The sequence below is a fragment of the Muntiacus reevesi genome, chromosome 8 (assembly GCF_963930625.1).
Source record: "Muntiacus reevesi chromosome 8, mMunRee1.1, whole genome shotgun sequence".
Classification (NCBI taxonomy): Eukaryota; Metazoa; Chordata; class Mammalia; order Artiodactyla; family Cervidae; genus Muntiacus; species Muntiacus reevesi.
In genome coordinates, this window is record NC_089256.1 from 70,115,780 (window position 1) to 70,136,642 (window position 20,863).

The 20,863-nt window shown below is 37.8% G+C and overlaps 1 protein-coding gene across 4 annotated transcripts in view; it reads right to left on the reverse strand.

Moving 5' to 3' along the window:
• Positions 1-20,055, reverse strand: part of NAALADL2 (N-acetylated alpha-linked acidic dipeptidase like 2) — a 1,500,734-nt gene extending 1,480,679 nt beyond the window's left edge. For 3 of the 4 annotated variants that reach the window (XM_065942422.1, XM_065942425.1, XM_065942424.1), the window contains exon 1: positions 19,943-20,055. The gene's annotated coding sequence lies outside the window, so the exon portion shown is untranslated. The remainder of the gene's footprint in view (positions 1-19,942) is intronic. The other variant, XM_065942423.1, reaches the window with a different exon arrangement.
• Between the last annotated feature and the right edge of the window lie 808 nt (positions 20,056-20,863).

Consider the following 20,863-nt stretch of genomic DNA (forward strand, 5'->3'; position numbering starts at 1 on the left):
CTACAACTGAAAAATAAAGGTAAGTACAAAATAATCAACAGAAAGAAAATAAAGAAATCGACCAAAATAGAAGACTAGTATCAGAAAGGGATATTTTCTCTGCTCAGAAAATTTATATAATATTGCAAAGCATTAGAAGGAAAACTGCATTGTACTTCAGATACTTTGTTTTATATTCAAATGATTGTTTCTCACAAGCAGAAAAGCTGAGTGATTCAAATATAATTAACAACTGTATTTGGAAACATTTAAATACATTTATATTTACAGTGAATTATAAAACAAATATGGTATCTTAGCTTGATTAAAATAAGAATTTAGCAGAAAAAATACTGAAACTCAGTCAGTAAACATTGAATATGTGCTAGACATGACACTTGTGCTAGATTTAGGGATACAAAGGTGAATAAAACAGTTCCTATTTGGGGAAATTACTTTCTTATTACCAATTTTTCGAATAATTACTTTTTAAAAACACACACAGAGAATTATACACATACACTCAATCTCTTTAATACAAAGATTTTTTTAAGAGTTTTCATTGTGTGTAAAATGAGTTTGAAAACAAAAAAATATTTTGAAATGTAATGAAACTTCACATTATACATACTTCAAAATTATTAATGCCTTTTAATCATTACAGCATTGTTCCTGAAGTAAGATATCAAAATGTGTTAGTCCTTTCTCAATAAATTTGCTCAATAAAGACTGAAAGTACTTTAAAATAACAGAATGTACTAACTTCTTCCCTCTATTCTGCATGAATTTATTCTAATTATTACAGGAAGGAAAATATAGGCAAACACTTTGATATTTCATTTAACTTTTTCACCTGAGAAGTGAATCATAGTAAGATGTCTTAAAGTGTTGTCTACTTAAAAATGACAAGTATTTAATCTAATGAAAAAGAATTTATAATCTAACTTAACATTCACTTGGAATTTGCCCAAATAAAACATTTTATTTGCTTTAACTCACTTTAATGCATTAAAATCCTGGAGTAACTAGCTGTTAGACAAATTGGGTCAAGTGAAAACATACTTGTGATAATTTTATTCATTTTAAAAACTTGTTTGAAGTTTACAAACTACCCTCCCACTATTATGTGAAGAAGAAATAAGCTTTCTATATTATTTGAGGCATATGCTCTGCTGTATCTGACTCTTTGTGACCCCATGGACTGCAGCCCACCAGGCTCCTCTGTTGGTAAAAATTTCCAGGCAAGAATACTAGAGAGAGTTGCCATTTCCTACTCCAGAGAATCTTCCTGACCCAGGGATCAAACCTAAGTCTTTTGTGTCTCCTGCATTGGCAGGCAGATTCTTTACCACTGGTCCCACCTGGGAATCCCCTGGATTGTCCCACATTAAGACAATGTAAATGACCAATGGATGATAATCCTTTCCCTCAAAAAGTTCTAGAAATTATGTTAAGTAAATATAAGAAACTAAGGTAAAATGATACAAATATATATATATACACACACACACATATACACACACACACGTATGAACCTAAGAACAAAATTTTAAATGATCATTTTAGAGTTTAACATATAAAGTTTTAAACTATGAAATCTTTTATTATATTATTTTAAACTAAAAATTGCTACAGATTGGTTAGAATAAGATACCACAGTCTCATATACATTATTTCTTTAAATAAAAAACACATTTCAAAAACTTGAACATTAGTTTGTGGAATAAACCTACAAAAACTGTAAAGCCTAAATCAAGAAAATAATAAAGCTTAAAACCAGGAAATACACGAGATTTCCTTGAATTCCTTATTTTTTCCCACCAATACATATATCTGCATCCTAATTTCCAAATATGCCTTCTAACCTCTAATGATTACTTTTACATTTCTTTCTTACTAGACTTTGCATTCTTCAGTCACTTCTTTTTTCTTTTTAAACAGGCACCTGGGAGAATAAATTTTAAAATCTGACTACAAAAAGAAAAAAACAGGAAGATAATTAATCATTAGTGTATAGCATTAAATTTAGTATTTAGAATTTTCACAAAAAGAACTTCAGATACATCAGGTATTCTTCACTCAATCTAATGGCTTTCTCCCCTTTGAATATGACAGATTTCTTAAAATAAGCGTATGTAAAACTGTATCAGCTTATCTAATCATCCTTCAACCTGACTCCCAGGCTTCTTGTCAAACTTATTTTAAACGTCCTTCTCATGTAGTTGCTATTTTTCATTATTCGTTTACCCTTTTCTCTCAGCGTTCCAGCATCTTTACTGTTTCCAGCAAACAGAAGGGTTTGTTTTTCCCATAGTAGGACAAAAGCACAGAGAGCAGAGATAGTCGAGAACCATAAGCTGTCCTGCTGGTTGGCCCCACAGGAGATAATGTGCTGTAATGTAGATTCGGCAGACTCTCTGCAGGATCTCACAGAATCTGCAAATCCCTCCCCATAGAACAAAACTATATTTTCCCATCTCCTCTGTACAATGGTTTACGTAGCATTCTTCTAAAGGTGATTCACTATGTGCAAATCAGAAGCTGAACAATTACTTTTAAACTCTGCACATTCCCAGGGCTAATTAAAGTCCAGAAATATACAGACTGTTCACAAGTAGCTTTCTAATATGACAGAACACTGAGAATGAAGCAAATAGGATAAAGAAATTACTATCCTTATAAACTAGAGTCTACTAGCACCTCTATGATATCAAGCAATTTAAAAGAAAACAAATAAACCTCAATTTTATAGGGCCCTTCCCTACTCTAATTCTGTCATATGAATTGACTTGTTTTAACTAACTTTGTTGTGTTTTAATACTTTTTCTAAGTGGTCTCGTCACCATTCCTTACTTTTATTTGAAGTGTAATGAGAGCTGCATGCATGCATGCTAAGTCGCTTCAGTTGTGTATGACTCTTTGCGACCCTATGGAGCATAGCCTGCCAGGCTCCTCTCCCCATGGGACTCTCCAGGCAAGAATACTGGAGTGGGTTGCCATGCCCTCCTCCAGGGGGTCTTCCACAGTCAAGGATCCAATTCACATCTCTTACATCTCCTGCACTGGCAGGCGGGTTCTTTATCACTAGCACCACCTGGGAAGCCCTATTACCTCCTAATTCAAAGAAGCATATACAGACACCTCTCCACCAGCTGACTTAATTCTCTAAACTATTTCAGACTTGTCAATTCTGAATCAGACCTACCTTTAATTTTAGGAGCACCAGCCATTTTAGAGATTTCTACAATACTGATGATTTTTCCATATCATCTTAGCAATTTTTCATTGGTTTTCATAGTACTTCCATATTTTTTGTCCCTAAAAAATATTTTTAAGTCTATGGTATTCTCAATATATTTGTTAAATATTTTAAAAACTGTTCCATAATTAAAATAACCCCCAAAATCATACAGACAGGAAATTTTCCTTCTGATTTCAGTAGATGTGTGAAAACAAAATGGTTACATATTCTGATTTGACTTCCATTTAGAAAGAGAGTGCTGTCTTTTTGTTGAGTTCTGAAGAATTTTCCACCAGCAGAAACAAAAAGCTCTAATAACAATCATTCATTTATGGGAAAAAGAAACAACATTTAATAAGAAGTATTTAAAGAAAAAATATATAAAAACAAAAGAGTTCCATAGACAAACATATTTTTCTCATGCCTTTCATATAAAATAATGGTATTAAATGAATAGAATATTAAAAATTAAAGGTATTTCAACAATAAAAATGTGAGAAAGAGTAAACCATGCCTTGCTACACAATGAATTCCTAAAATTGTTCAAGTGGAACACAACCATGGAATACACAATTCATTATGTCCATTTCAAATTATTCTTTTAATGAGAGGTGAAATTCATAGAATATAATACCAGATAAGCTATTTATCCTTTAATTTTAACATATAGATATTAGAAGGACAATAATTATCACACACAATTATTGTCTTCTAAGTTCTTTAAAGTATATAAGGGAATTGTGGTATAGAAAGTCTAAAACTATCAAAAGGCATCTTGTTAAATAAAAATGTAAACTAATCTATTATCATATTTTGTGAATATTCCAGAAATAATGCTAACATTTAATTAAAATGTTATTTCACAGACTTATTTTCAAAATTAATTACCATAAGGTCAGGGAAAGGAATGTTGAAGAAAGTTTTCAAAAGAAATATATATTATTTTGAATAGCAATTTACTTTTGCACAAAGTAGTATTTTTTCCAATATGAATAAAAAGATCTCAAACCAAGAAAAAGTACACATAGCCTTAACAAGGAATCCAAAGACCAAGCATTTTGTTCAGTAATCTTGTCCACAACACTATCCATCTTTTCCTACAAAATGAAAAATTTTATTGAAAAGAATATAAGTATTAAACTCAGATAGGTTCCATATAAATGAACAGAATGTTTATAATATAACACCGACAAACTGTTGATATACTTGAGATCAATAAAAAATAAATTATACATAAAAAAATCAGTATTTAATTTATGCAGCCATCAGTATTAGTATTGGTGTAAACACTTCATTTTACATATAGCTGAGGTAAAATGTTTCGTGTTAGATAAAACAAATGATGAAAAAACTACAGTGAATGAGTAGTGTTTCATTTCTTCCATTCTATTTAGCATCTTTATATACATTCTCTGAAGTATATTTACGACCCTCAAGTTGACCTCCTGTTAAGGGTCACTTCTTGGTAACTTTTAACAAAAGGAGTCACAAGTACTTTACCTTTAACAGTCATAATACATCTATCACAACTAAGCTGAAGCTGCCATGCCAGTCACAGAGAACAAGGATTTCAAAGAATAGAGAAAGGAAAATTCCCTAGCACCAGGATGGGAGAAGAAAAGGAAAATCTACTTTTAAAATTCAGAAGCTTTTCAATAAGCTTACTCAATTGAAGAGAAAAGCCTCAACAAAACAAACCTGCATTAACTTAAAGACTGAATACTTATGCAAACAACTTGAATGTCTAAGAGAAATAGAAATGTACAGAGAAATAGGTTTATTACAGCCAAGTCAGATGATGCACCATGCCATCATCAATAATTACACTTATAAAGTTTAAAATAATTTTTTAAAAAATACCCTATGGTATGTTGAAAAGGCAGAAGCTTAAAATATAAGTTATGATCTTAAAAATATGAGGAAAAAATAAAATAGAAAAAAATCAGAAGTAAAAAATGCTGAGATTTTAACAGGGCATCTCTGGGTAGTAATTGTTTTTCTTTTTGCTTATATATTTCTAGGCTTTCTAAATATTCTGCAATGACTGTAATATTTTGATCACTAGAGAAATTTTATAAAAATAAAATGTTTTTCAAAGAAAATATTCTCTGAAAGTCAATTTAAAACAAATGTAAAAAATAAACAAATAAAACAAATGTAACAAATCAGACTAATACTCTATTTTTAAATAGCTGTACTGTTAACACTACACTTGAACAATATGGGTTTAAACTATGTGGGTCTAGTTATACCCAGGTTATTTTCAATAAATATGCACCACAGTACTACACAACACTCGGTTGGTTGGATCCACGGAAGTGGTATCATAACATGAAAGGTCAACTGTAAAGTTAAAAGTGGAATGTCAACTGAGCAGGGCAGGGATGAGGAGTAGGGATATGTCCCTAATCCTCAAGTTATTCTAGGCTCACCTGTACTCTGTTCTCAGAAAATAACACAATAAGTAAACAAGTCTTACATATGTGTATGTCACTTGGCTCTTTTTATCCAAACTTCTTCAAATAGGAATAAATGTTAAATGTTTCCATTTTTCCCACACTGCTTTTATACATGAATAAAAAAGCCAACCAAACACAAACTGATCTTCGAATTATTTCTCTTCGAAATACATTTAGGGCTTACATCATATGGAGAAAAAAATCAAAACTAGTCTTTTGTATGCTTTATTCTGTATGTTTGATTCCAGATGCTCTGACTCTTAATGCACTCTAGCATATCCTCTTATTATGGATAATTATTTATGGATGCTATCAGTGGAGGGGAAAAGGAATATTATTTGGGGTTTGTTTGTTTGTTTTTTTCATTTTGCTTTAGCATTATGAGTTTATGTTCCTATAAAGTCAGATCATCTGGAAAGCAGTTTTCTTTTTTTTTTTTAGTCCTAGTAATGCTGCCAGTATCCCACTAACATGTTAAGGCAACTTTCCAAAAAAATTCAATAATTTTTTCACATCACTTCATAATTACAGAGCACATATGATATAACATGCAGGTGGTGTTGGAAACGAACAAAAGGCAAGACTGCAGTCATCAGGAGCTCCACTGCTGCTTTGTAAAGCTTCAGTCGAACCCCATTTCAAAGGCTGTATCCAAGTGAAGAAACAGTCTTTGAAGCTTAGAGTGGTATACTTCACTTAAGGAACCTAAAGCACTTTAACAATCAGCATTTTAAGTTTCCATTTTGAGGGTAAAACACTCAGTGGTTCCATAACTGGGGTAAGAGTACCAAACGAATCCAGTGCAGACACAAAGAATTCCAAATAAGCATCCTTCCAAGTCACTGTCCACTGCACGTTTTCCCCACATAAACCTTATTCAATTCTGACCCTGAGAAAGCCAACTAAAGAAACAATCTTCATTTTCCCACCTTCCCCAGTATCCTCAAATCTGCCATCTCCTCCACTTTAAAACACACCGGTCCTTATCACCTCTCTCATCTCAGACTTCTAGTCCCAAATATCATCCAGTGGTTCTAGTACAAGAGGCCTCATCTGGGTATATTCTCCTTATGCAGCACTATAGATTCTGGAGCAGCATCTCCTACACTTTTCGGGCTTCACATACCCATAAAGCTAAAAAACAAAGCAAAACAAAAATATACATGTATGAGAGGATTGATATAGGGTTATCAATTTTTTATCAATAACATTATTAAAAAGAGTAGGACAGATATGACTACATCATAAACGAGAGTGGAAAAACTCACTGCATCATTAACCCTTATGTTCTCATTTTGGGAATGAGAGGCCAGTAGAAATTTCCTAAAAACCAGGGGAAATTATTCTTCTGGACCATCCCTCCTTCCAACCCTTCTCCCCTCACTCTCTTAACCATTCCCTCAGGTTTTCCTCCGCCCTGGAAAAATAGTCACCTGGTACTCTATCTTCACAGCTCCCTAAAAGATCAGAGAGGCTTGAAGAAAATACTAAGTAAATTAGGAAGCAATCCTGAGTCTTTTAGTAGCTCCATTACTTAAAAAAAAAAAAAAAGAATAAAAGTGCACTGAAAATGCAAATGCACATTTTAATATAAAAAAATAGGAAGGCCACTACTTACTACAAAGGGTGTTTCTGTGTGTGTTGTGTGTGTTTTAAACTCCAATATATGAATTTGGATAGTGGGAAAGACCTGGATTGTAAGCCAGAACATGAATTTCTAGTCCCAGGTTGATCTTATCTGAGACAGACCAATGTGAATCTGAGCAAGTCATTTACTACTTCTTTGTAAATAAAAAGGGCTAAACTTGATGATCTCTTAAAGTAACTACATCTCTAAGAATAGAAATAATCTTTCTAGAGAATACAACTAAATAAATATAAAACAGTGTTAATTTTTGTATTCCAACAATTGTGCTTATTTATTACTCCTACTTTAATCAGTCAAATATTTCCTAAAAGGATAAGATATGGCTTTTAATGAAGGACACATAGACTGTTATAACAAAAAGCTGATATTCTAAAAAACTAACTTTTTTTTCAAGTTTACCAACCTCATTTTTCACACTCAACATGTTCAATATCAGAACAAGGAACAAACAGTGAGCTGAAATAAGAGTAGCAAAATAAACTTTTGAAAAAGCAAACCCTAAATGTATGTAATAAGCTACTGCTATCTAATATGAGCATCAAACCACCATATCTCTTCTCTATGTAATAAAATATAAATCAGAGTCTCAGATAAAAACTTAGTTTTGTGAATTAAAAAAAAAAAACCACAAGATAAAATAATATCTTACCATGTAATGACTATTTTATTTTCTCATTCCGCCAAGCACATAAAACCTCTGTGAAAGGCATATAAGGATTTTCTTTTTTTTCTCAGCAAAGAATAGTTTCCAGTGTCTAATGAATTTAACTAAACTAAACTGAATTCTACCCAAATGGCCTACAGTTATCTGTTATCCCTATAAAAAAAACCTGATTTCCCATATCTGTCTACCATCTGTTTCAGACCACATATTCATATTTACTTGGGGGAAATACATGGCCAACCTGATGCAACTGTTCTATTTTTCTACTTTTCCCCATGCCATCCCTACCATGCAGTGTAACTTGTTGCCATTAAGTGTCTGCAAAGTTGAGCATGGGCCCAGCAGATGGCATTCCTGAGATCTACATGTGACCCATTTATAAAGTTCAGCTCCAATTCGGTTTTAACCCTCCTCATTCCTATTTAGGTCTACCTGCTTAATACAACTCTTGAACATCTTTTTTTACTCTTAAGCTTCTTGTTTCTTTACTTACAAAGTTTCCCTGTCTGCTTACAACAAGTATCTTTGGGGACTATCTCAAAACAGACTTCCCTTGTATGACCCTAGGAGTCATCATCCTTCTCATTTCTGCCCTACTCATCAACCCACCCAACCATATCCTCCCAAACACACACATACATAATGTGTGTGCTATCCTCCTTTGTCATCTCAAAAAGGGGCAAAACCTGGCCCTTCATGGCTACTCCCAGACAGTTTCAGGGCTTCCCTTGTGGCTCAGCTGGTAAAGAATCCGCCTGCAATGTGGAAGACCTGAGTTCGATCCCTGGGTTGGGAAGAGCCCCTGAAGAAGGGAAAGGCTACCCACTCCAGTATTCTGGCCTGGAGAACTCCACGGACTGTATAGTGCATGGGTCTCAAAGAGTGGGACACAACTGAGAGACTTTCACTTTCACTTTCCAGGTCAAGAAATCCTCACTTATTAACAGTCTATTTTCTTCTCAGTGTATCAGTTTTGCTTAAGCAGTAAAAGGCAGTGAAGTGATAAGATGAAGCTCTCTCTTCAACCCCTAAACACACCTGACTAGGCAACCTCTATGTGTCTAGCAAGGCGCAGGATAGAGGATACTTACCAGTTTATCATCTATTTGGGGAAGAACATCTTCACATGGGCAATGGGGCTGAAACTTGAGAGTAGCTTTGATTTGAGCTGCTATGATATAGCACATTATAGGGTACTTAGCTTTTGTCATGAAGATAAATTCATTTAATAAGTTTAGTAAGCACACTCTGAAAAGTGAAAGTGTTTTCACTCAGTCATGTCAGACTCTTTGCAACCCCATGGACTGTAGCCCACCAGGCTTCTCTATCTATGGAATTCTCCAGGCAAGAATACTGGAATGGGTAGCCATTCCCTTCTCCAGGGGATCTTTCTGACTCGGGAATCAATCCCAGCCAAAATCACATTGCAGGCCAATTCTTTACCATCTGAACCAAAAGCAGACAGCACACTCTGGGCACTATAATGATAGATAAGTAAGGAGGTAAATAATAAAAAGACACGGTTTTTGTCCATGTGACAAGCAAAGCATGATGGGGGTGGTAGATGAAGTTATACTGAAATTGGTGTCAATACTCAATATTCATAGCAGCATTATTTACAACAGCCAGGACATGGGCGCAATCTAGATGTCCATGGACAGATGAATGGATAAAGAAGTTGTGGTACATATATACAATGGACTATTACTCAGCCATAAGAAAGAACAAATTTAAGTCAGTTCTAGTGAGGTAGATGAACCTAGAGCCTATTATACATAGTGAAGGAAGTCAGAAAAATGAATATCATGTGTTAATGTATATATATGGAATCTAGAAAAGAGTACTGATGAAACTATTTGGAGGGCAGGAATAGAGATGCAGACATAGACAACAGACCTGTAGACAGTGGGGAAGAAGAGGATGGTACAAATGGAGAGAGCACAATGAAACATATACATTACCATATGTAAAATAGACAGCCAGAGGGAATTCGTTGTATGATACAGGGAGATCAACGTGGTGCTCTGTGACAACCTAAAGAGTGGGATGGGGTGAGAGATGGGAGGGAGGTGACATATGTGTAACTATGGCTTATTCATGCTGATGGATCGCAGAAACCAACACAGCACTGTAAAGCAATTATCCTCCAAAGAAAAATAAACAATTTTTTAAAAAATACTTAAAAAAAAGAAAATGGTGCTAATAAAGGCAGCCATATACACAAGAAATACAGGACCACAGCAGAGGGAGAATGACTGGCTCTGGAGGAAACAGGTGCAAATATTTACAAAAAGAGATAATGCTAGATATGTGAGCACCTGTCATTTAAAGAAAGGAGAAAGGTATTTCAGGGAGAGTGTCCATATGTGTGCAAAGAGGAGAGCACAGAAGGATTATTTATATCACAAAGTATGTTTAGGATAATGGACAGGACATGAGGATGGAGTCTTTAATGGAGGGCGGATTATACCAGGCTTTGTTCACTAGGATAAGAAGTTTAGCTTCATCCCAAAGGCAGCTGGAATCAAGACTGCTGGGAGAAATATCAATAACCTCAGATATGTAGATGACATCACCCTTACTGCAGAAAGTGAAGAGGAACTATACAACCTCTTGATGAAGTGAAAAAGATGGCTTAAAACTCAACATTCAAAAAACTAAGATAATGGCATCCAATCCCATCACTTCATGGCAAATAAACAGGGAAACAACGGAAACAGTGACAGCCTTTATTTTCCTGGGCTCCAAAATCACTGCAGATGGTGAGTGCAGCCATGAAATTAAAAGCCGCTTGCTCCTTGGAAGAAAAGTTATGAGCAACCTAGACAGCATATTAAAAAGCAAAGACATTACTTTTTCAACAAAGGTCCATCTAGTCAAAGGTATGGTTTTTCCAGTAGTCATGTATGGATGTGAGAGTTGGACTAGAAAGAAAGCTGAGTGCTGAAAAATTGGTGCTTTTGAACTGTGGTGCTGGAGAAGACTCTTAAGCGTCCCCCTTGGACAGCAAGGAGATCCAACCAGTCCATCCTAAAGGAAATCAGTCCTGAATATTCACTGAAGGACTGATGCTGAAGCTGAAACTCCAATACTTTGGCCACCTGATGCAAAGAACTGACTCATTTGAAAAGACTGATGCTGGGAAAGACTGAAGGCAGGAGGAGAAGAGGACGACAGAGGATGAGATGGTTGGATGGCATCACCAACTCAATGGACATGAGTTTGAGTAAGCTCCGGGAATTGGTGATGGACAGGGAAGCCTGACGTGCTACAGTCCATGGGGTCGCAGAGTAGGACATGACTGAGTGACTGAACAGAACTGACTGATAAGAGGGATCTTTGCGGTGATAATTAGTTCTATATCTTGAACCTACATATTAGATAAAATGACAGAACTATATACCCAAGTTGTACCAATGTCCACTTTCTGGTTTTCATCAGGAAACCAAGCAAGGGTCTCTAACGGGGGTTAATTAGGTGACTGGGTTGTCTATGGGAAAATTCTTAGGAGAGGGAGAACTCTTTGTGACCGCATGGACTGCAGCACACCAGGCCTTGGAAGGTTATGCAGTCCACTGAATCACAGAGTCGTACACGATTGGGCGACTGAACTGAACTGAACTGGAGCCTTCCAACATAGCTCAGAGTACCCCAGCTGGAGAATCATCATCTTATTTTATAGCTCCAAAGTGGTGATTTACAGATCATTTAGTCTGGCCTATTCTGAGGTAGACAAGAGACCCTTGGTGATTAGGTTATCTTTGGGAAAATTCTTAGAAGAGAGAACTGCTAACCTTCTATGATTTCAAGTGTGATTTACTAGAAAAAGGTTTATCCTAGGAACCATGTACCTCCTGTAGACAGAGCCTCCCTGGGAAATATCACTCACATACTACCTCATCTCAACAAGAAGCAGTAAAGACTTGAGGCATTTTCACAAACACACACACACAAGAATAGGCTTCCTGCATAATTAGCAGCTGTTTTGCTTGAAAATACCTGGTTTTCAAAGTTTTCTGGGAATTTAGCAAGATTAAATTTAAGAAAAGGGTCAAAGACTACAAGTCATTCCCAATCAGATTCACATCACTGAAGGTCAGATGAAGGATGCTATTATCACATAAATGTAATTTAAAAATCAAACTGACTTCTATAACCAGCAATTTAAAAAAAAAAAAAAAAAAAGTGGTACAGTGCACCACCAACGAGAAGGAGTTTACTTTGGTTTGAGCATTCCCTGAGAGTTCTGAAGCCTAGCAGGGAACATGTTTTCAGGTTTGGTTCAGAAAAGCTGAGTGGCCCCCTCTGGAAGCTGGCTACGCTGTGAGTGCTTCTTAGAACTAGGAGATGCCCCCAAGGTGTCAAATCACTGAGCAGTCTGTTAAGCTGAAAATAAACAAAAAGTTTACATCATTACTATTTACAGAGAGAGTACGATTTGTTTAAAAGTGTTTCTGCTTTGTGTTTCATTTTTTCTTCAGTAAGTGTAAAAAGATAAGGAGACCCAAAATATATTTGGGATATATTGAGATCATTTTATCACCAATGATAACTGGACTCAATACACAGAAGTAAGAGGGCACAGACTATGGAAAGTTATAAATTTACCAACAGATAAGGCTAGACCAATATAATAAAGCCCTAAAACTGAAGAAGTTCATGAATAATTTTCTATGTGAAGGCTATAAATAAGCAAAAACCCATTTGTAATATAGAAAGCATTCATATATGATGTTTAAAATGGAAAAGTTAAAGAGTATAGAATTTTCATTATCTGTTTTTTAAAGGATTCATAACTTTTTCTAAAGTTTTTCATGACTGAACATATAAAACATAAAATATCTATAATAAACTCCTAGCCAAACTTTGGTAATTAATACTGAGAGCAAATTCCCATTATGAGTAAAACCCAACATTCAAAAAATTGAAACCACATTTATAAGCAAGTAGTTGGGGAAAATTATGCTGAGCTGAAAATACAAGGTTTCTGTGAAAGATAAATCACCTTTCTTATCTGAACTACTCAGATCAAAATGTCAAAACAATTAAATTACAATTTTGTCTAATATCAATATCCCATGCAACAATGAAACACAGACAACCCTGATATCAAGCATACTATTTACTTTTAACTGGCATACAAATTGAGCAATGAATCAAATGTTGCTAATGAAAACATGTGGCACACTGCCAGATCAGAGAGGTCAAGGAATTCATCAAGATTCACTTTCTATACAACTGTATGTTTTTGGCTAAGCGAGAAAAAAGTCATCCAGTCTCTTATACAAATATGAAAATATACTAACATAGGGCAGATAATTTAACTGGTTCCACGTCAAATGTGGGGCTTCACAGTGGTGAAGAATGGTGCAGCAGTAAAGAATCTACCTGCCAATGCAGGAGACACAGATTTGGATTTGATCCCTGGGTAGTGAAGATGTCCTGGAGTAGGAAATGGCAACCCACTCGAGTATTCTTGTCTGGAAAATTCCATGAACAGCAGAGCCTGGTGGGCTATATAGTTCATGGGGTCACAGAGTTGAACATGACTGAACACCGGAGCATAGCTGCATGCACATCAAATGTGACTAGAAATCACACAGAAAATGAATCACATTGATTTTACAGTTTTATGTGGCTGCTTCTATTTTTCTGTATACATATCTATGTATGTGTTTGCACAGGTGGAGAGAAAAAAAAGGAGAGCTTAAATTTTTATCTTTATAGAGCCTAGTTCTTCCACGTTGCTATCATATCTATTTCTTTGAATATGCAATGTAAAATGTTACACCATTATATTTTTGTGCTGTAGGAAGCCCTCAAATGATCTTAGACTACCTGCTCATTTTTCAGTTAAAACAAATCAAAGGCCAGAGAAGACAAGGACATAAAATCAAGCTGGGAACAGAACTGGGTCTAGAACTCTGGGCCCCTGACTCCTATTCTTTTGTACCAATCAAGTCACATACTAAAAGCATGGACTCCTGAAAACTGGTAAATATTGTCAGAAGAAACAATTATAGGCTCCTATTGGTATATCATTTGATATTTACTTGCTTTTTAAGCAAGGTGTTCTGCTTTGAAATCTACTAAGACTTCATGAGAAAATGATGATGTACTAGAATTTTCTAACCAGGCATATTTGAATTTCACACACCATTCATCCCTAACGTCCATTCAGGATTAGTCAGTGTCTTAAAGCCTTTACATCTATAATCGTAATACAGAATTTTACATAAGTGCAAACCACTGATTTATTTTCATTCTCTAATGGGCTAAAATTTTTCACATATATTTTTCTATGTGTCTAAAAGAAATGCAGCATTATAATTAAGGATATGGATGCTGTAACAGGACTGCCTGGCTCCACTATAAACCACTATGTAACCTTAGGCAAGTGAACCTATCCACCTGAGGCTTTAGTTTCATTTGTAGAAATGACACAACCCCCCTCATAGGGTTTTGGTGATGATTAGATGAGTAAATACAAACCAAACAACAGTGCTGGCTCTTAGTAAATGCTAAAAAAAAAAAAAAAAAGTAATAGCTATTATTGCTAATTTTTACTCAGCTAGTAGAGTAACATACTGGAGCTAAAGTAGTATCAGAGATCATGTAGAACAGGAATCAGCAAGCATTTTCTAAAGGCCCACAAAGTAAATATTTTAGGCTTCTTTAGTCATATCATCTCTGTCTCAACCACAAAACTCTATAACCTATGACAAATGCAGGCACAGACAAAAAAACGGATGGATATAGTTGTGTTCCAATAAGACTTTACTATTCACGAAAACAGGGAGAAGGCTGGATTTGATTCAAGGGCTAGTGTTTGCAGCCTCCTGATGCAGAATAACAGCCACACTCTACTGAGAAAGTGAAAAGCAGACAGGTTAACTAAGCAACAGAAAATCAGTTTAGCAAGCCACTGGTAGGTATAGAACTAGAAGCAAGAACTCTACAGTTTACTCAGTTCAGTGTTTTTTCTACCTATCCACATAAGAGAACCTCCAGGAAATCGCTCTATCCCAATCTACAAACAGAAGCTTACTCTCACACAACATACAAGATTGGCAGAAAATGGACAGATTTTGAAAACTGATGAGTACACCGGAGTTCATTATTCTATTCTAATTTTGAGTGTCCAATAATTTCCACAGTGAATTTTTTAAAAACTCAATGCAGTCCTCTTCATATGGCATTTATCACTTCTCTCCAAATATTTGTATACATTCTTTTCTTCCTCACTAGAAATTTTAATTTGAAGGCAGAGATCATGTCATTTGCATCTTGGTATCACTATCTTTTGCCCAGACCTCACACAATACCCTATTTTATAATTATGCTTTAATAAATAAATAATCCCTAAATAACTGAAGGAAAGCCATCTCAAACAAGGTTCTAACTGCAAAATTCTCTCCATCTTGTCCAATCACTCATCCATGAGCAATGCTATCAAAATGCTCTTTCCTTACATTCAATATGTTGCCAATCCAGTCATTTTCAAAACTCAGCTGAAATCTATTCCTAGCAAACATCTCTTTGTAGGTCTAATACCACCTCTCCATAAGGTGATTAATCCCCAGCAACAACACTGTTCTCTATTAGATCACACTCTGTACTTAAAAAGTAAACTATCTGTTTAACATGATAGTAACATTCTTAGAACATTACTGCAGCTAGCCAGCAGCACTGGAGGTTAAGATTCAGTATTTTTACTCTCATCAGTCTTCCTCAGATCTCATGATATAATCTTGCTTATTTCCTCCTTCACCTCTACTATTTTATAACCTCAACTTCCTTTCCAAGGCTTCTCCCAAGCAGAACTCAAGGTAGAAATTCTCCCTTTTCTTTCTTCAACAAAACACAACAAAGTTCTTTGCTTTGAGAAATTCTTAGACTCTCAAAGTATTTTCTCACCAAAAATTTGGTCATTTCCCTGACCAAATGCAGAAAAACAGATAATGTTTCCTACAAATTTCTTATGCACTGTCTGCCACTCGTCACAATGAGAAGAAAAGGAATCCAACAAGAAAATCTACCCCCCACCACACACACACACACACACACACACACACACACACACACACACACACACACACACACACACACACACACTCTCTGCATGTGTCCACACAGTTTTCCTTCCCTCTTTGTGTGTGTGCTCAGCGGTGTCCAATTCTCTGCAACCCCATGGACTGAACCCCACCAGGTTCTTCTGTCCATGGAACTTTCCAGGCAAGAATACTGGAGCAGGATGCCATTTCCTACTCCAGGGGATCTTCCTGACCCAGAAATCAAACTCATGTCTCTTGCGCCTCCTGCACTAGCAGGCCGATTCTTTACTACTGTGCCACCTGGAAGTCCCTTCCTTCTCTCTTATCACTATAGGTAAATAGCTCATAATCCTAGAAACAGATAACCTCTCCTGTTCCAGCCTCTCAAACATACTCAAGAATACTGCTCCCCTCTCTCTCTCCTGCATCAACAACTTTCCATCTTTACTGGCTACTTCTCCTAAGCATAACAATATATTAATAGTATTGTTCTGTACATCTTTAAAACTCTTTATATCACATAACCCTCCAACTAATGATCCATTTCTCTCTCTTCCTTTTCAATAAAAATCTTCAAGGGATATATACCATCACTCTCTTTAACTTCTCTTCTACTCCTTTGTCAAACATTCTAAACAAGCCTCACCCACCTATCACTCCATGGAAACTGGTATCATCAAGGTCATCAATGATTTCCTTTGCTGAATCAATTCTCAATCCTCATCTTTGACAATCCCCCTACTTCTTCAAACACTTCCTTGATTTGTCTTCCAAAGACTCTCCATGATCCGATACTCTCCAGCTCTTCCTCTTACCTAGCATGGAGCTCTTTTTCAGACTCTTCTGCTGGTAGCTCCTCATCTCCCAATGTTGGAGGCCCCCAAGACTCAGTCCCTGGTCCTTTCCAGTTTTCTAATCTCATATATTTTTGATGAATTTACTCTATCTCTTTGCTTTTAAAATCAGTTGTATAATGAACAATCCTAAATTGTTGGGTTTAGGATTTAGGATTGGATGTAGGATGCTGAAGAATCCTAAATGCATATTGTTAGCCTGTTCTTAGGGCTTCCCTGGTGCTTCAGACAGTAAGGAATCTGCCCACAAGGTGGGAAACCCAAGTTCAATCCCTGGGTTGGGAAGACATCCTGGAGAAGGGAATGGCTACCCACTCCAGTATTCTTCAGACTGCATGCTTGACATCCCCACTTGGATATTTAAAATGCATCTAACCTTTAACAAGTCCAATTCCAAATGATTCATCTTCACCATCATGTCTTTTTCCTGCTATCTTCCCCATCTCAGTAAATGGAAGTTCTACATTTTTGGCTACTTGGGTGATTAAGTTCTCCCTAATTTCTTTTGCTGGCACACTTCATATCTAACCTGTCAGCAAATCCTGTGTAATATACTATCAAAGTACATCTAGAATATGAACTTTTCACCATCACTTTTCATACCACCCTAGTCTAAGCCACCATCTCCATCACACGGATTATCATAATCGCCCAACTGGTATCCTGACTTCTGCCCTGCTTTCCTTTAATCTGTTCTCAACACAATAGCAAGAGTAATGGAATTAAACAGTTCTCTTAGTAGTGATCAGAACACTCCAAAGGCTTCCCATATCACTTCAAGGAAAAGACAAAGTCATTACAATAGCTAATTAGTACTACCTAACCTCAAACTCCTTTAAGACCACATATCCTACTGGCCTCCTTTCTCTATGCCACTCCACCTTGCTGGCTTCTTTGCTGAGACCTGAACACACCAAAATGCTGGACCTCTGCATTTTTTACTCTCTATGCCTGAAAAATTCGTGCCCCAAATATCACATGGCTCACTCCCTCATCTGCTTCAAGTTCTACTGAAATGTCACTTACTCCAGGGGCTTTCCCTTAGGCTATTTTTAATGCTATTTTAAACTGCTAAACACACGGGCACACACCTTCCCTTGCCTACAGGTATACCTCATTTTACTGTCCTTCCCTTATTGCACTTCTCAGGGAGTGCATTTTTTAAAAATTGAAGGTTTGAAGCACCCTGAATTATCAGGTGATGTCTAGCATTTTTTTAGCATAGGGCATTTTTTAATTAAAGTACATACTTTTTTAAAGATATAATGCTACTACCACACTTACTAGACTACTGTATAGCATTACATAACTTTTATATGCACTGGAAAAAAAAATTCTGTGATTTCCTTCACTGTAATATTCTCTTCATTGTGATGGTCTGGAATTAAACCTGCAGTATCTCCAGTGAACTCCTATACATTATCGTATTTTTCTATGTATTATACATAATGTGTCCCTCCACAAGAATATAGATTCCAAGAAAACTGTACTTTATTCCAGTGCCAAAAACAATGCTGGGCATATAATAAACATTTGTTGGTTAAATGAATAAACAAATATTGTGCTCTCTATGTGAATCTGATGCTGCTTTTTGTAAGCTATAATTTTATCATTTCACTCTTGTTGGTCCTATAGTAGTCTATAAAACTCTTTGTATGGTACCAGGAGTTCTTTAGATCACCCTTGTGAAGAGGAATTACTTCTCCATTCCCCAGAAGGCCTGAGATCAGAAGTTACTGCCAATTGCAAAGAAGAAAAATCTGAGTAGTTTGAGGTGAAAATATTGTTGAAAGACCCCATCTTTAAAATTCTTAGAGGGAAAAATAAAATGGGGGAAAGCCAACTCAAAAGCCTAGTTTAACACCCAACCCTTTCATTAATCCCTTCCTTGCCCATTCACTTTGTCACTAACCTATAGTAGTGCTCACCATGGTCCCTTCTCCTGGATATGTAATCTCTGGGGGACAGGAACTGGATCTTTCTCTCTAACCTGTCACCAGCTATCCATGATTGACAGTCAAAGAACTGTTACTGGGTTGAGCTGACTGGAGTGAATACTACAAGAACTCCCGACGTAACTGCTTATTTGTCAAGGTGCAGCCCACCAAAAGAGGCAACACCATCATCTAGATGACTGAGGGTCCGTTTCAAACAAACTCATCTCCTCTGTTCTGCATGGCCAACTGAGGCTATAGGACACAGCCCAATAACTTAAATCACACGTCCAAGTCCAGCCAGGATCCAATACTCTGCTCCTCAAACGCACAAGCCACGGTAAGCAAAGCCTTGCTAACAATGGAAAAGAAAAGGATACTGCATGTGTACTTGTTATTCTAACAGTGCGGGGCAAAAGAAGACACCACAGGATGAGCTACCCAGTAAAGAAGAAAATAATACTAGTAGTAGTAAGTATGCAAAAAAAGAAGAGACAGGAGGATTACAGGATGAAGAGGAGAGAAGAATGAGCCCGTGGGGGTACTGTGGTGTAAGAACCAGACACTAGGGTAGAAACCTGCTCAAGCATCAACATTCTCTCAACTTCTCCAGCAAGCCCTGGTGCGCGTCCTCCGGGGCGGCACTCAACGGCACCCCTCCGGCGAGCCCTGCCTCAGGCAGGCTGCGCAGCGCCGCCGTCTCTACCTGCGTCCCGCTAGGATGCCCCGGGGGCCGGGCGTGCGTGCGAGTGTGAACGTGTCAGAAGCGGGTGCTCCGCGCTGCGGGGCTCCGGGAGGTGGGCGGGGGCCTCGAGGCGGGCCCGGGGCTGCTCCGAGGCGTGTGCCCGAGGCCGGCCAAAGCCAGGTGCCCCGCCGGGCGCCCCTCCAAGTCGCTCTCACCCAGCCGCCGCCCGAGCGCCCCTCTGGCCCGGGACTGGAGCCCGATCGGCGCGCCGGGACCGCGCAGGAGTGCGGCCCGCGCCTCAGCGGCGCCGGTCCCGGCGGGAGGGGAGCGGGGGAACGGTCCGGACGGCTGGGCCGAGGCCGCGCCGCCTCAGAGCGCCGAGCTGCTTGGGGCAAAACTTTGGAAGCAGAAGGACTCGGATTACCTGAGCGGCGCGGGCGCGGACTCGTCTGCGGTACGGCTGCCGGGCGCGGGCCGGGTTTTCAGCAGCCGTAAAGCGGGAGGAGCGCGCGAGCCCTCGCCCCCGAGCGGTGGCCCCGGCGCCTCCGCCGCGAGCGTCAGCCGCTTGGCAAGCAGCGAGCTGGGCTGAGTCATAATAAAAGACACGTTTGCCGAGCGAAGTGGGAAGGGGGCCTCGAGTAGCGGTGTTAAATGGCGACAGGCTCAAGAAGAGAAAGCTTTTTTTGTTTGTTACTTTTTAATGGGCAGAACTGGAAAACTTGTCCCATGGTGGGAAAGAGATGAGATTCCGTTATAAGTTGCACATCCTTTACAAATATGTTTCTAATAAGGCTTTTTAAAGATCTTTTTTTTAAGTGCATTGCCTCCGGAGCCAAGTGGCTAGCTGGGTTGAGCGCTGAGCCTCGTCCCTTCCAGCTTTAGGGCTTTATCCTGCAAATTCCTCCAGTCCGCGCCTTTGTTTCTTTCATCTGTTGAGCAGGATAATGAGGGCACCTCCCTCAAGAGAGAATACTGGGAGGGTACTTGACGTTGAGCTTGCAGTTTGCACTTACTAAAGCTTAATCATTATGCTTTAAAAATAAAAGGGGGGATAAGTGAAAAGAGATCTTAGATGAACAGCTTTGAAAGGAAGACAGAAAAAAATTTGAGACCAACAGAGGTAGCTGAGATGGGAGAAGGAAAAGGGGAAAGAGGGAAGAAAAAAGAAACTAGGCTTGGTAACCAGAAAGCTGACGCTTCATAGGAGGAGGAGCATGTTTATCGCTATTTAGGAAATCATGATACACTCCCTCTCTACTGAGGGAGATTTGAAAAAAATATTTAAAAAGATAAACAACTCTTTAAAATGAGCCCCAAGTGGGGAGGCTTTGCTCCAATGAATGAG